Source organism: Eublepharis macularius, chromosome 5 (assembly GCF_028583425.1).
Source record: "Eublepharis macularius isolate TG4126 chromosome 5, MPM_Emac_v1.0, whole genome shotgun sequence".
Lineage (NCBI taxonomy): Eukaryota > Metazoa > Chordata > Lepidosauria > Squamata > Eublepharidae > Eublepharis > Eublepharis macularius.
In genome coordinates this window covers 97,000,466-97,016,365 of record NC_072794.1, presented here as the reverse complement: position 1 = coordinate 97,016,365, position 15,900 = coordinate 97,000,466, and positions in this window count along the sequence as shown.

Below are 15,900 nucleotides of genomic sequence, written 5' to 3'. Positions count from 1 at the left end.
CACAAATCAGTGAGCAAGGCTTTTCACAGCATAGAGACAAGCAGAATCACCAGTGCTAATATCTGTACATCAATCAGCTGTTAAAGGTACAGCTGTAGAGACTGACTAAAAAATTGACAGCTCTGATATGATCTGACAAACTTCTGTTAACGTTGGCTATACAGGTGGCATGAGCCATAGTCTACATAAGACCACGACTGCCACTTTAAACTCAAGATCTGCTGGATTGGGGGACATATTGCTATCAATGCAATTTAAATTTTTTTAAAAATGAATATCCTCTTTTAAACAGGGCTGCTACCTTTCCCAAAATGTTCTGTAGTGGGCAGAAATGGACAAGATGACAAGAAAACTGAGAAATCTGGACTCAGGGCAGTTTAACACAGATTGGGAGAAGCTGAAACAATATCTGGAGAAGAAATGGGAGGTGGGAGGAAAACTGTGGCAGTTTGAGAACTACTGAAGTATAATAAAATGTAGAGGGGGGTGACTTTACCGGGGGGGGGGGAAGAGATAAATGTGAATTTATAAGCAGTTAGATTAACAGATTGATATATATATAGATATATATTGGTTAATAAATAGAATATTGATAGAAAATAATTAAGGATAAGGATTAAATATACGGATTGAGTAATCAACAATATTTTCTTTCTTTGATAAGATTTGTATAATGCACCAAACTGAATGTATAGACAAGTCAAATTGATTGACTATGTGACGAGAGTTATATAGAATTACCATAAAAAGATAGAATGAGTAATACATAGAGAATAAGTCAAATTGTTTGATTTAAATGTGTAAGATTTTTATGGTTTATGATATATAGGTTTATGATATATAGAAATATTCAAAATTGGAAAATGGGATAAATTGTTTATCCAAGATGGAAACAAAGACTTACAGTTTGGGTATACAATAAGAAAAGTAGTTAAGGATGTACTGCTTAGTATAATGGAGAATATGTATTTGTTTTAGATAGAGAAATTTAATAGAAGTAAGGGAAAAGGGACAAAGGGTTGGAAAACTGTTGGAAGTCAACAAAAGGGGGGGAAAGGGAGGGGGTTAGAAATGAAAAATTTGGGGAAAATTGAATGTAAATGTAAAAATAACGGATTCTAACCCAATAAAAATTTTTTCAAAAAAAAAAAACCAAAATGTTCTGTAGTGGTGCCTTTAAGAACAGTTTCATGGACAGACATTAACACGTCTCAACACGGAAACATATGATGAGAAAAGTTTCATTTCTAATTTCTGCCAAACATGTTGCTGTTAAAAGCACAACAGTAAGACAGGAATTTTTTTCTGGTGAGTTGGCAAGCCTCACTTCATGAGAAAACGCAGACTGGCTTTTTTAAAAAAAAATCCTGGTAAAGTTTGCTCTCTCTCTTCTCAACCACTATTTCCACTGCCAGGATTTATTTATTTGCCCATCTTTTGAAAGGAAAATGTGACTGATGCATACTTCTCCCCCTGTTTTAAATGCCCCAGGGCTATTCTCCAAGACGGCCCGCAATGTGGGGTGTTATAAGGGTGGAGGGTGTTTCTAGGTGTCGTGGATCCCCTGCCCCCTTTCCCCACTCCTTTTGTTAGGCTGATAAGAAGTAATTCACCTCTGAAACTAACGTAGTGATGCAAACTGCTGTGCAACAGAGCAGTAGATCAGGGAAGGGGAACAACAGGAGGTTCCTTCTTTGCAGGGGAACTTTCAGAGCTGATGTGCTCCTAGTCCAAGTTCTGTTCACACACCAAAATGTGTGGGTAGACAACTTCTTTTTCTGCTCTCCTTTCTTCAACTATGCAGAATTACAAGATACCCTAATCGAGATGCCCTAAATATACAAAGTGAGGAGGGGGTAGAGGAAGCAAAGGTGGAGATAGCAATAAGTGGCTGACATATGCCGTTGTCTAGCTCCTTTGCTTGCTTCATGAATATTACTATTGATTTGCCTTTAAAATAAAAGGCAAATGTGGGAAATAAAGGAATATAAAACAAGGGCATAGTTCTTCCTGTAAAGGGATTCTACTATTCAAGGAAGACGGCTAAAATATGTGAGAGATTAAGTGGTATAAGGGCCACTTTGCCTGCTTTTATATGCAGTTGTTTAATTCTTACACAGTGGAGCGTGTTTCAGGCTGGCTACCCCCTCCCCCACCCAAAGCCAGGCTATATGTAAAAACAACAAAAGAGTTTGTGCATAGGTTTTTCTTTCTGAACCACCTCATATTTGAAGAGATGGAAAAGCAGGGTGTCAGGTTATCTAATAGGAACCCTATCATATGGAATCCATTTCCAGGAGAGACACAACATAAGCTGGAAACAGACAATAGTTTTTAAGAAAGTAGAAAGTTGTTTTAGAAAGGTGCTTGGCAAGTATTTGAAACCATACAAATTGGTGCCCTGCACAAATAAAAAAGAGACAGCTAAGCAACACCAAATGAGTCAATCCATCTTTTAAACTGTTTTTATCTCCCTAATGATTAGATAGATGCAGCATTTTTACAACAGTTTGGAAGCCCCCTTACCATGTCTAATATGACTATACTTTTCCCTGTCTTGTGCCACATCTAAAAAGGTATTTTTGCAATTTTGCTTTATGATTCAGTTTGAACTGGTAAAAAACCCAGAATGGCTAGCTCATGTGACTTCATCAACACACCTCCCATCCCAGTCCTTAGCTCAAAGGTGAATGACGAACATATAAATAAACAAACATATATGAACTGTTTTTTAAAAAGTAGACAGAAGGCTAATGGCATGGCTGAACCAACCTTTGACATGCTGGTATGCCTGTCTGATATGTCAGTTATGAAGACAGGTTCGCACTATAGGTGAAGAAAGTGCTAGGAGTGATCTTCTTTCCAGAGGGTGGGATTAGGAGTATTGTCTGTTCCTGAAGCCATTGTAATGCAAAATCTTTTATTATTTAGGCTGCTTTTAAGCACTAAATGTGAATTAAGATACAGTGGTTCTGAAATATTGTAATGTTCCAGTTCAATGTTATTGGTGGCTTATATTTGTCTGTGCTTTACTGTAAGCCACTTAGACATTTATTAAGCAGGATAGATTTTTTTAAAAATACAAAGCGCTATCAAGGCACCCACCCGCTCTGGATGGGATCATGGTGTCCCTCTCAGGAGCAGGTTCATAATCCGTGGATAGTGTCAAACCCAGCATTGCTGCTGGATTCTCATGGGGTGGTTGTTAGTGCCTTTTATCAGCCCCAGTTGATTCTCCAGCAGCTATCCATTGCTGCAAGGCAGAGACATGGTTATCGTCATTCATAGCTTGACAACTTCCACATTTGGCCACAGCTACTTGCACTATGTGAAGCTGTTTTTGAAAACAGTCTAACAAGGTACTAAACTGGCAAGAACACAACACACCAGTTCTCAAATGTATACACTGACTACCAACAGAAAATGCTGGTTTTAAAAATATCTAAATGAAAGCCTCCTTGCAAATAACCAGATCTGCCAGTGAGACTGTGCTCTAAATGCCATCTTTTTGGACTTGAGATTGACTTCCAGAAGGAACAGAGCCTTTTTGGTTATGGCTCCAATGTACTTGAATACTTTGTCTTGTGAGAAGGTCCAGGTCCAAAACAAAATCCAAAAAAAGGAACAACACAACATTTTGAATAAGAATGAACCACAATGACACAAAGCAGTGTATAAACTTTCAAGTTCTCTAGAACTCTTGAGCAAACTAGACGTTAAAAATAAAACCAAAAAGTCGGGGGAAGGAAAATAAAATTTTCAGGTCGGTGTTAAGACTTCTTGAGAATTTCATTTATGTTCCTTTATGGACAAGTGAAAATATTTTAGGGGGATTCATTGTAATTCTATTTTCACTGTTGCTTTTGCTTATATTATTTATTTTACTTCTTATTTTACTTAATTTATACTCTGTCTTTCTACACAATGGGTAACCAAAGCAGTTTACATCATTCTCCTCTTCTCCATTTTATCTCACAACAACCCTGAGAGGTAGGTTAGGCTGAGAGCATCTGACTGGTCCAAGGTCACTGAGCAAGATTCCATAGCAGAGCAGGGAATAAGAACTTGGATCTCCAAGTTCCTAGCCTAACACTGTAGCCACAACACCACACTCACTGGCTCTCCATATAAATAAATCACCTACCACCCTATCCTTTTTTAACAGCTTATGCTACAGACTGAGCGTGGGACGTTCTGCACCCAAATCAGATGGTCTACCACTGAGCCACACCAACATATATTGTATTAAATGATTATATTGAATTGTTGTATTATATTACTTATATTAATTTTATTAAATTGTTTTATAATATTGTTTAATTTTTTTATTTAATAAGCTGTCTTGAACATTTATGTTAAAAGATGGCATAAACATTTTGTGAATAAACAAACATGTATAAACTCAGGCTAACCTGGTCCATCCTCTGCAACGGAGGAAATATTATTCTTAAAGTGCAGCTCCTTTATCACAAAACCCTTCCAAGGACCCCTGCTGTCAGTATTCCAAAGCACAGCAAGCCAGAATCCAAAGGGCCCAGGTTCCCCACCACCACCTAGTATTGATGACATGAATGCATGGCTGCATTGCCCTCTACTGACCAACCAGAGGGTTGTGTGCTTCCCTGTCAAGTTTGGTTGCTTATATTCCTTTTCTGAGAGTTCCGTTTTGAGCAATGGTGGCAAAAGTTGCACTTCCCTGAGGAAGGAGCTGCAGCTGGACAGGTGATTAATCACCTCCAGGACACAAATCACATTGTAGGGAGGAGTCAAGAGGTAAAAGAAAGATGGACTTTAACTGGGTTACTTGTCTTGTGACATCCTGGGAATATACTGAACTTCTTAGATCACTCACAAAGACAGCTGAGCAGGGGAAAGCACCTTCTGTGGAAAGCTCAAGCTTTAGCACCAGGGCTTCAGCTAGCAACATTTATTCCAGTATGAGCTTTCCTGATGCTGCATGAAAGAGTGCACTGTGACTCACACTGGAATAAATGTCTTTAAGATACCACTGGGCTCCTGTTCTATTTTCCTATAACACAGCTACCCCTCTTGAACTTTTCAACCTGATTGTGTAGGTTTCTCTCTTAACTGCAGTTATGTACAGATATTAGCATATGATATTTATCTCCCTACCAGGTTTTGGCTGCCCTAACCCAGATGGCCCAGGCTAGCCCATCAGATTTCAGAAGCTAAGCAGTATTGGCCCTGATTAGTACTTGGATGAGAGACCATCAAGGAAGTGTTGCTGCACAACAAACCCAATGAGGTCACCATGAGTCTGCAGCAACATGAAGCCAATATCTATCTCTAAGCAGTTAAGAGTTTTTGGTAGATCAAGTTCATATTAAAGGTGCAAGAGCAGGACAGGACTTTTTCTTTTTTGTTAGGTGGCAAAGCTAAGTGATCAGGAACTTTGGAGAAAGGGCACTGCAACCACAAAAGGGGTCTGGGCTTCCCGCTGGAAGAGCCAACTGAAGAGCCAACTACATTTCTAGAATGTAGTCCGTAAGTTCTATCACAATTACATACACATCAGGCTTGAGAAAACAAACAGACTTATCTCCTTGGGCTCTGGGCATTTTATATGCTGCAATAAAATTCATCAGTATTTCACACTTTTTTAATGGTAGAAACCTTCCAGCACAATGCCCCCTGGTGGTCTGTTACAGCTGCTAAAGTTTGTCAGTGCTGATGATGAGTCCATCAAATCGGGTTGACAGCAAGTCACTGCTCCTTCTCTGCAGTCGTCTGACCTTTGCTGAGACGGCTTCCATAGCCAAACAAGCTCTTTTCTGTGTTAAGTTTCAGAGCCCCAAAATGATATCAAACAACAGGGAGGCCTTGCCAGTCATTGTCCAACCATAATGTGCAGCTAGTTTCTTCAGAGGAGGAACAGCTAGAAAATGGGCCTTGTTCCTTTTGGCCTGTAAGGGCTTGTTTCACAAACTGTCTGCTCTCATTTGGTTCTAAATATCATTTCCCTATCCATCTACCCCTTGTTTTTGTGGCAAGGGGTTGTCTACCATACAAGCTGCTTCTAGCCAAACATACCTTAATAGATCCTTCAACCCACACATCAGCTGAGATGTGAGAACTGACTCTAAGATCTAAAATCTGATCTTCCCCCTCCTATCAATGGTGGGTTTTTGGTTTGTTTGTTTTTTAGGTAATATCTGCCCTGAAGATGAGCAAAAAAGCTTGCAGACTGTGATATGTCATTGACTGATCCTAATAAAAGGAATTACATGGATTATACTCTAAAACATGAGCCTTTTTATATATATTTTATTAAGAATTTTTCAGAACAAAAGGATAAAACTAGCTAAAAAGTTGAGAGAGAAGAAGAAGAGCAAAGAAATAAAGGATGAAAAATATATGAAAAAAGAGATTAAAAGAAATACAGTTTTGGCTTCCGATTCTCTGACAAATACAAATTAAATCACAAACTTAACACTTACCCTATGATCACAAACAATAAGTCTCTCCTTCTATTATCCACTTTCTCCCCCCACCCCCTTAATCATCAAATCCACAAATCATCAGGTTAATTTTTTTCCATTTCCTGTAAAAAGTCTATAAAGAGTTTCCAGGTAACAGTAAATGTAGACAGTGTCTTTTCTCTAATCAAAGAAGTAAGGTTAGCCATCTCTGCATATTCCATCATCTTCACCAACCATTCCTCTGTTGCGGATACTGTTGAACTTTTCCATATTTTTGAATATACTAATCTCGCTGCCATTGTCATATATAAAAATAAAGTTCCATAACTTTTTTCTAACTTAGATCACTGCCTGACAGCAATGGTGAGATGGCTGAAAAATAACAAATTGAAACTGAACCCAGACAAGACTGAAGCGATGCTTGTTGGAAAGGCTGAGATCTTGAAAAACATTGTACTCTCCACTTTCGTCTGACCCTTGCAGGATCGGTTAAGAGCCTAGGGGTTATACTGGATCCAGCACTACTACTAGAAAAACAAGTTAAGGCAGCCACAAAAAATGCTTACTACAATCTCTCTAGCCTGTAAGATGGCTTCTTACCTCAACATAGCCAACCTGGCCACCTGGATCCACGCTATGGTAACAACAAAACTTGACTATTATAATGCACAATGCATTGGTCTCCCATCTAAATTAACTAGGAGTCTCCAATTGGTGCAAAATGCTGCAGCTTGACTGTCAGCAGGAGCGAGCAGGAGCATAAACATCACTCCCATCCTACAGTCACCCCATTGGCTACCTATCAGTTACTGTGCTCAATTCAACGTATTGGTTATTACATATAAAGCTCTTCACGGCCTTAATCCAGCATACCTACAGGACCGCCTCCCTTCCTATGTCCCTCCACGGCAGCTTTGCTCATCTGAACAGGGTCTCTTGCAGGTGCCAGCCTGCACATGTGCAAAATCAATAGCAGCCCGCACATGGGCTTGCTCTGTGGTGGCCCCTACCTTGTGGAACAGCCTGCCAGAGGAGGTCAAGAGAGTCTCCACTCACCTGGCTTTCTGCAAACAATGCAAAACCAGATTATTCAAAAAGACTTTTTACTCAGATAGGAGGGAAGTATTGTAGGGAGTGGATCTCAGATGTTTTGCTAATGAGTTAGGGACCATAGACTTCACCACTATGTTGCCTTGCATATTATCTGTTAGCTTTGAATATGTACTCCTATATACTACCTGTGCTTCATGTTATCTAATGTCAGTCCTAGAATTGATTATGTTCTGTTTCAGCAGTTCTTCAACTCTGTATTGGATCCTTGCTAATGCTGTGTCTTTGTAAAATCCTGTGACATTGTTTATGGAAATGTCCTTGACACTGATTGTACTAATTTCACACTACATAATCCACCTTGAGTCTCAGTGAGAAAGGTGGACTATAAATAACATACACACACACATGCATACATACATACACACACACATGCATGCCTGTCCATTAGTCCTAAAAGAAAAGCCTCTGGTTTCATTTGAACATTAATCTTTAAGATCTTCTGGATTAATGAATGAATTTGAGTCCCTTTTTGGGGGGCTTTAGCATAAAAGGTAAAGGTAGTCCCCTGTGCAAGCACCAAGTCATTACTGACCCATGGGGGGACGTCGCATCACGACGTTTTCTTGCCAGACTTTTTGTTACAGGGTGGTTTGCCATTGCCTTCCCCAGTCATCTATACTTTGACTTTAGTATACATCCACCATAAATGATAGAATGTCCCTTCATTTTGTTCACATTTCCAGCATACATTTGAAACATTTTTATACATTTGGGCTAATTACTCTGTTGTCATATACCATGGATACATCATTTTATAAAATTCTCTTTAAGACTGGAGCATAGCATGGATTTAAGACCCTTCATCCACATATTTTCCCATTGTTCCATTTGTATATTATATCCAAAATTTAGCAATAAGGTTTTTATCATTTGTACATAATTCTGTTTCAAATTCCGTTTTTGATTGTTCAAAGCCATAAGATCTTTTATCTGCTCTAAACCTTTCTATTAGTTGTGCATAAAAAATCCATTGGCAAGTATATCCTTCTATTATTAAATCTTCTCTTGATTTCATTTTACGGTCCCCTTGAGAGAAGTCTAATATATCACAATATGTTAACCATTTATGCTTAGTTATCATTTCTCGTTTGTAAAAAGCTTCTTGTATAGACAGCCACAAAGGTGTTTTCAAACACAATCTAAGTTTGTATTTATTCCATATTCTCAAAATAGCATGTCTGATATAATGGTTTTTGAAATCCACATTAACTTTATCTTTGTCATATCACTCACAAATAATCATGCCATTCAAATCTCATGACCTTCTAACTTCAATAACCTATTTCTCAGCAGCACCCATTCTTTCATCCAAACAAGACAACTAACAGCAAATATAGTTTCAAACAAACAGCAAAATATAGTTGCAAATTAGGTAACCCCAATGCTCCACTTTCCTTTGCATCTTGTAATACCTTATATTTAACTCGTGGTTTCCCCCCCTTGCCAAACAAATTTGGATGTCTTTCTGTCATTATTTAAATAGTATGTCAGTTGTCAAAACAGATATAGTCTGGAACAAGAATAACTTTCTGGGTAAAACATTCATAATTATAGATATTCTCCCCAACAAAAACAACTGTACTTTGTCCCATCTTAACATATCTTTTTTTTACCTCATTCCGTGTCTTCATGTAATTATTTTGAAATAACATACAATTCATGTTTGCTTATGTAATACCCAAATACTTTACTAACTTTTAAAACCAGTTTTATTAATCGGTTCTATTTGCTCTTGTGCTTTTATATTTTTCTAAAACACAAGCCTTAATGAGAGAAAGTAGGAACAAAAAGAAAGAACTAAGACAGAGGGTGAAATGGGGAAGAGGAAAAAAGCAGCACTCCAGGTTCCCTGGATGTGAAAAGTTCTGATCTGCACACTCACCCATTTCCTAGGTAGTTTCAGGTGGAATGCTGTGCTGATCTGCAGTAGAAGAGCAAGGTTCAAGTGCAATAGCACCTTAAAGCCCAACAAGATTCTTTGCTTTTTCAAAAGAACAGTGTTCCTACTACCTATCATTGGAACTACCTACCACCCAAAAAGCCATTTTCTGCAGTACACTCCAGAAGGAAAAGTCCCTCTGGTCTTCTCTTTCCATTTTACCTACTGAGGATTTTCTGACAAGCCCTTGGGGCCTGCACAATGCTGTTGTCCTAGTTGCTACAATGCTGGTTTTGTTTGCTAACTGCTGGAGAAAAAAGGAAGCTGAATGAGGCCTAATCCTGACTTGCAGGAAGAATCGTAAAGCTCATCTCAGCCACATTCCTGGGCATAGCAGCATGCACTGTGGAAGCCACACAGCTTGCATTTTGCTTTAATCTAATTTATTATAATGAAGGCAGGTGGCCCCCTCAATAATAGCTGATAATTATTGATTTCAGAGTGTCATGGCCAGCTACAAAAGAACAGGCAGTATTGAATTAAGGTAGGAGAAGCAGTGATAAAGTAAAATTTAAGGGGAGAGCAGCCCAGGGAAACTTCAATAGTATTTTAATATACTGGGCAGCCTGGCACTATTATTGTGTGTTAAGTATTATTTGTTTTTAAAAAATCACATCAGGTCTGAAAAAAGACAGAACACCAGAAAAAAACATGGAAATGGAATGGGTTGTTGACGACACTGGATTCTCTGTTTAAAACCAGTAAAAAAAACCAAGGAAAAACTATTTTCAACTAAATGTCTAGTGCAGAAGCAGCTAAAATAGTATAAAATGAATAGAAGTTCTCTACTAAAGCAGGTTCTCCAAGACAAAGCTGAAACATTTTCAGGTCCTATAGTTTGTAGAACTACATAATGAGATATAATTCCTTTTGTGTGAAAGCCCTACATGAGCAATTCAATCAAAGTGAGCGATCCCCAATCTTGTTGAGCCTGTGAGCACTTTTAGAACTTTGAGAACAGGTACTAGACATCACCAGAAATGGCAGTCATGAGGGCTAGGGCTAATCATTCAATAATGTAGAGAGATTTTTAACCTGGAGTCCTTCTTTGATGGATGCAGCTGTCTGAGAATGGATACTCTCTGCAGACTAAACGCAGATGCCTCCTGGGCTCTTCTGAAGCTCATCCTGCTCCAACGAATCGGAGGAAAACATGGGCGGGCTTTTTGCTTTAGAGAAGAGATGCTTTGGAGGAAGAAGGAAATGGACATAAAGAAACACATCTGTGGAAATAACTGAACTACTTTGTTGGAGATAACTGGACTACCTATTTCCAGGATGTTCCCTCCACTTTGTTTTTCTTCTACTAAAATTAATCTAAAATAAGCTTTGCAAGGGATGAATGGAAGGGGTTTTTGAACCTGGACTGACCATCTCCAAACAAGTTTTGAATGCCAGTTCTCCATTCTGGAAGCGATTAGTACTGATAAGAGAGCCTCTGAGCACAGGCAGAGGAAATTCCCACATGGCTTCTAGGCTAATGGAACAATGGCTAAGCACAATTCCCTTGGATAGCCATTGGAAGAGTTCAGCTCTTCATTCTCAAGTTTGATGCTATATCACATCACTGCGCCTCCATCACTACCTTCACCTCCCATCCACTATCCCACTCCGCCCACTATTAAATCATATTGTTTAGGGATATAGCAAAAAATATAACTGGAGTAGCTAAGCATATCCATATAGACTTGCACAGGGACATAAAGAGAAAGCGGCCAAGAGCCCCCCGTGACCAATTAATCAGCCCTTCAATTGGTGCTCCCCCATAGCACCTGGCTGTTAAATAGTAACTCAGAAGCACAGGTTTCTCCCTTGGGAATCATCCTCTATCATCAGTGAGCACAAAGAAGATAATTTCTCCTTTTTTGAAGGGGCAAGGGAGAAACTCTCATTGTAAATATTCCTATATTAAATTCAGGGTATGGGTGCAAGTGTAAACCTGAGTACCCATGGGTGATGATGAAACCAAAGTGTCAAGGAGATTTTTAACTGTTGAAGCAGCAAAGAAATGGAGCCAGTTTCAGAGAAGCTGAAGCTGCTTGGCTCTCTGCTCCCTGCAGCCGTGAACTTTATTTCATTAGCGAGGCAAGACAAGGAGCACTCAGAGGCAGAAATCAGGACACCAGGATCATCTGGATAGTGGAAGTACACAGAAGAGCAGGGAAGAGAGATCATCCTGAAAAGTACCAGATCCCCAAGGCAATGGATGTCTGAAAAGGACAGTTCTGGTGTCCCGTGTATTCTCATATGCATCACTTTCACCAAAACAGGAGAAACAAATCTGCTCCACAGCCAGCTGTCTGTGTGACATACAAAGTTGTTAACTGGTTGGCCTGCTTCCATTCTTTAATCAATGGTTTGCTGTGCAGAAATAAGCAAGCAAATCTTTTGATAGCATGGAAATACACATTCTCACCTGCTAATTGCAGCAGACTAAGCTGCTATTAAAGGGATAATTAGAGGGTGTTTCAAAAGCTGGCAATCCCAGCCCTATAGCAGGCCTGGGCCAGTTTAACCAGCCCACATTCTCGAGTAGGACTACACAGCATAAGGACTATGGGCCAACTGTGACCCTTGGGAAGAATTCCTTACACCATTCTTTGAGAGGCCATTCCCTCATTTGAAGAAATGCCTAAGGCTTGCCCAAGCCAATCAACTGGAAGAATTTCTGCATTACTACATCTACATTGCACAGGCCAAGCATGGCTGCCCCACATTGTAAGGTGGCCAGCATTTCCTAGCTGGATGTAAATACACAATATTATTATAGACAAAAGTACCAGATCCCCAAGGCAATGGATGTCTGAAAAGGACAGTTCTGGTGCCCCATGTATTCTCATATGCATAACTTTCACCAATACAAGAGAGAGAAACATATCTGCTCCACAGCCAGCTGTGTCGGTTGCTGAGCCTAGGGGTTATACTGGATCCAGTGGTACTAGCCAGTTTGGTGTAGTGGTTAGAGCGTGGGACTCTAATCTGGAGAACCAGGTTTGATTCCTCGCTCCTCCACAGCCAGCTGGGTGACCTTGGGCTAGTCACAGTTCTCTGGAGCTCTCTCAGCCCCACCCACCTCACAGGGTGTTTTGTTGTGAGGATAATAATGACATACTTTGTAAACCGCTCTGAGTGGGGATTAAGTTGTCCTGAAGGGCGGTATATAAATCAAATGTTGTTGTTGTTATTGTTACTACTACTACTACTACTAGAAAAATTAGTTAAAGCAGCTGCAAAAAATGCTTTCTACAATCTCACTCTAGCCTGGAAGATGGCTTCTTATCTTGACACAGCCGACCTGATCACCTGGATCCATGCTACGGTAACATGAAAACTTGACTATTGTAATGCACTATACATTGGTCTCCCATCAATAAGCCAAAACACACGAGAAGAAATACCTAGGTTCAGCACGTGTTCTCTTACCTCAAGGTTTGCCGGGATCTGTAGGCGTCCTGGAAGCTTAAAGTTTAGCATTTACAGAGCAGCAGGAAGGGGAAGGGAAATACAGGCGCCTGTATTTCCCTTCCTGTTGCTCTGTAAATGCTAAACTTTAAGCTTCCAGGATGCCTACAGATCCCGGCAAACCTTGAGGTAAGAGAACACGTGCTGAACCTAGGTATTTCTTCTCGTGTATTTTGGCTCTAAGTTAACTAGGAGGCTCCAATTAGTGCAAAATGCTGGAGCTCAACTGTTAGCAGAAGCAAGCAGGAGCATGAACATCACTCCCATCCTGCAGTCATGCCATTGGCTGCCAATCAGCTACCATGCTCAATTCAAGATACTGGTTAGTACATACAAAGCTCTTCATGGCCTTGGCCTGACATACCTATGGGACCACCTCCCTCCCTATGTCCCTCCATGGCAGCTTCAATAATCCGAACAGGGTCTCTTGCAGGTGCAAGCCTGCACATGGGCAAAATCAACTGTCGCCCATACACAGGCCTTCTCTGTGGTGGCCCCTACCCTGTGGAACAGCTCCCATGCTCTTGGCTTTCCGCAAAATGCAAAACTGAATTATTCAAAAAGGCTTTTTTACTCAGATAGGAGGTCGGTATTGTAGGGAAGGGGTCTTGGATGTTTTGCTAATAGGAGGGTGGTATTGTGGGGAGGGGGTCTTAGATGTTTCTCCAATGAGTTGGGAACCATGGACTCCACCATTATGTTGCTTTACATATTATCTGTTGCTTTGAATATGTACTTGTATATGCTGCTTGTGCTTCAGGTTGTCTAATGTCAATCCTAGAATGGATTATGTTCTGTTTCAGCAATCCTTCAACCCTGTATTGGATCCTTGCTAATGTTATGTCTCTGTAAATTTGTATTCATCTACCCTATGACATTGTTTATGGAAATGTCCTTGACACTGTATGGAAATGCCTACCCTTGTCCTTGCTACTGATTGTACTGATCTCACACTATGTAATCTGCCTTGAGTCTCAGTGAGAAAGGTGGACTATATATGACATATATAAATAAAATAGATATTACATTTTATTTTGTGTCGAGGGCATATCTGGACACAACTTTTCCTAATAGATAAGGAACGACCCCCTCTTAGAGCCAAATTACAAGTGACAACAGCCACAGGCACATCTTGTTACCACCAATGACATTTTAGAAGTATTTGTAGTTCTTTTAAAATCACCACAAGGCTCTGGTCTGGAGTGGGTGTGCAGAGTGGTGGCCCCACAAGCTCTTCTCCCCCTGCGTGCATTTTCAGGTGCCAGAACAGCCCTCACACACCACTGCCATTTCAGCACCTGAAAAGGTGAGGGGGGGGGGGAGACAAGAACTCCTGGGACCATACATGCTTCTAAAAAGATGTTGGTAGCCATGGGAATTTGAACACAGAGATGAAATATTGCTGAAACAAAGCATAAGTAATTAAATATGCATCTTTAACAACACAGAAACTATCCAGTAGGAGCATATCTACTTCAAGAGCCAGTACCCAGTAGAATAGTCTACAGTTCCTGTCCCTTTACCAAGGCAGCTCTCTGAGCTATTTCTTACAGCACAGCCCTATGAGTAAAAAAGCCCACCTGAATAATTCAGCTTTGTGTAGTTTGTGGAAACCCAAGAGAATGTGAATTTTCCTGATCTTCTCAGGCAGGCCATTCCATAATGTGGGCTACCCAGAAAGGAAGTGCCTGTACAGGCAGCTATTGATTTTGCCCTACTGCAGGGTGGTATCTGCAGAAGGCTATTCAGATGAGCAAAGCTGCCATAGTAAAGCATAGGGGAGAGGTGGTCTGAGGGGCCAAGGTCATGAAGGCTTTGTATGTGGTCACCAGAAACTTGAACTGAGCCCAGTAACTGATGAGTAGCCAACAGAGTGACTGCAGAATGGGAAATATAGGCTTGTTCCACCTAACTCTTGATAGTAACTGAGCTGCAGTGTTCTGTACCAAATGAAGTCTCTAAGCTGACTTTGAGGGGAGATCTCTGTAGAGTGCATTACAGTAGACTAGTCTTTAGTTTCTTTAAAACTAAGGAACATAATATAGGAAAGCAGAGACAAAAGGTATCTAATGGGCAATGTCATCAGCAGTTACACCTTTCTAAACTCATTCAATGAATTTAGAGGAGTGTAACTCTCCTTAGGACTGCACTGGTAAAGTTATAATCTGCAGTCTTCAAGGAAGGTCTCAAAGGGACACTTTCGTAATGTTACTGCCATTTATTTCAATGGGTCTTGCACAGAAACACTTTCCCTGTGAATTGTGACCATCAGTTTGTTTTAAGGATGATGTGAGCTTTTTTACAGACAACCACCTGCATAATGTTGACCTGAAGTCAATGAAATAGAAGAGGGTATATTAGAGAAGAGACTACGTTATCAAGGAGAGAACTAGTCAATGCTGGAGTTATTAGTATCCTCAGGGCTGGCTCAACATATTTGGCCATCCCAAGTGGTGGGAGGTTGCATGGGAGAACGGATGTGTCCCTCTCCTGCCCGATCTCGGTTTTGTTGCTTCGTGGTAGCAGGAGGCGAAGGAGCGCTTGCCTCCAGACGGACTCTGCAGCCTGGGTGGTGAGAACAGGTGCAATACATACCTGCCACCCGTCCCTGCATGGCGTCCCTGCCAAGTTGGCACGAACCAACCCAGGCTATCGTCCACTCAAGCATGTCCTGATATTTTGAGCGCTAAGCATTAATAGTTACAAACGAATTTGCTGGAACATCACACGTAAATACAGAATAAGAAATGGCGGTACTTTGGTTAGATTTGTTACTGTTGGCGTAGCGCCGGTCTCTGCACACTTTTGAGATACACAGAACTTTTCGCTGCCTGGAAGAAGAACAGGCGCGAGCGGGTAACGGGCACAACAGCAGGGGGCAAGGGCGCTTAGCGGAGCCCAACTACAGCCGAGTGAGCTTGCCTTTCCGGGCACTGCAAAGAGACC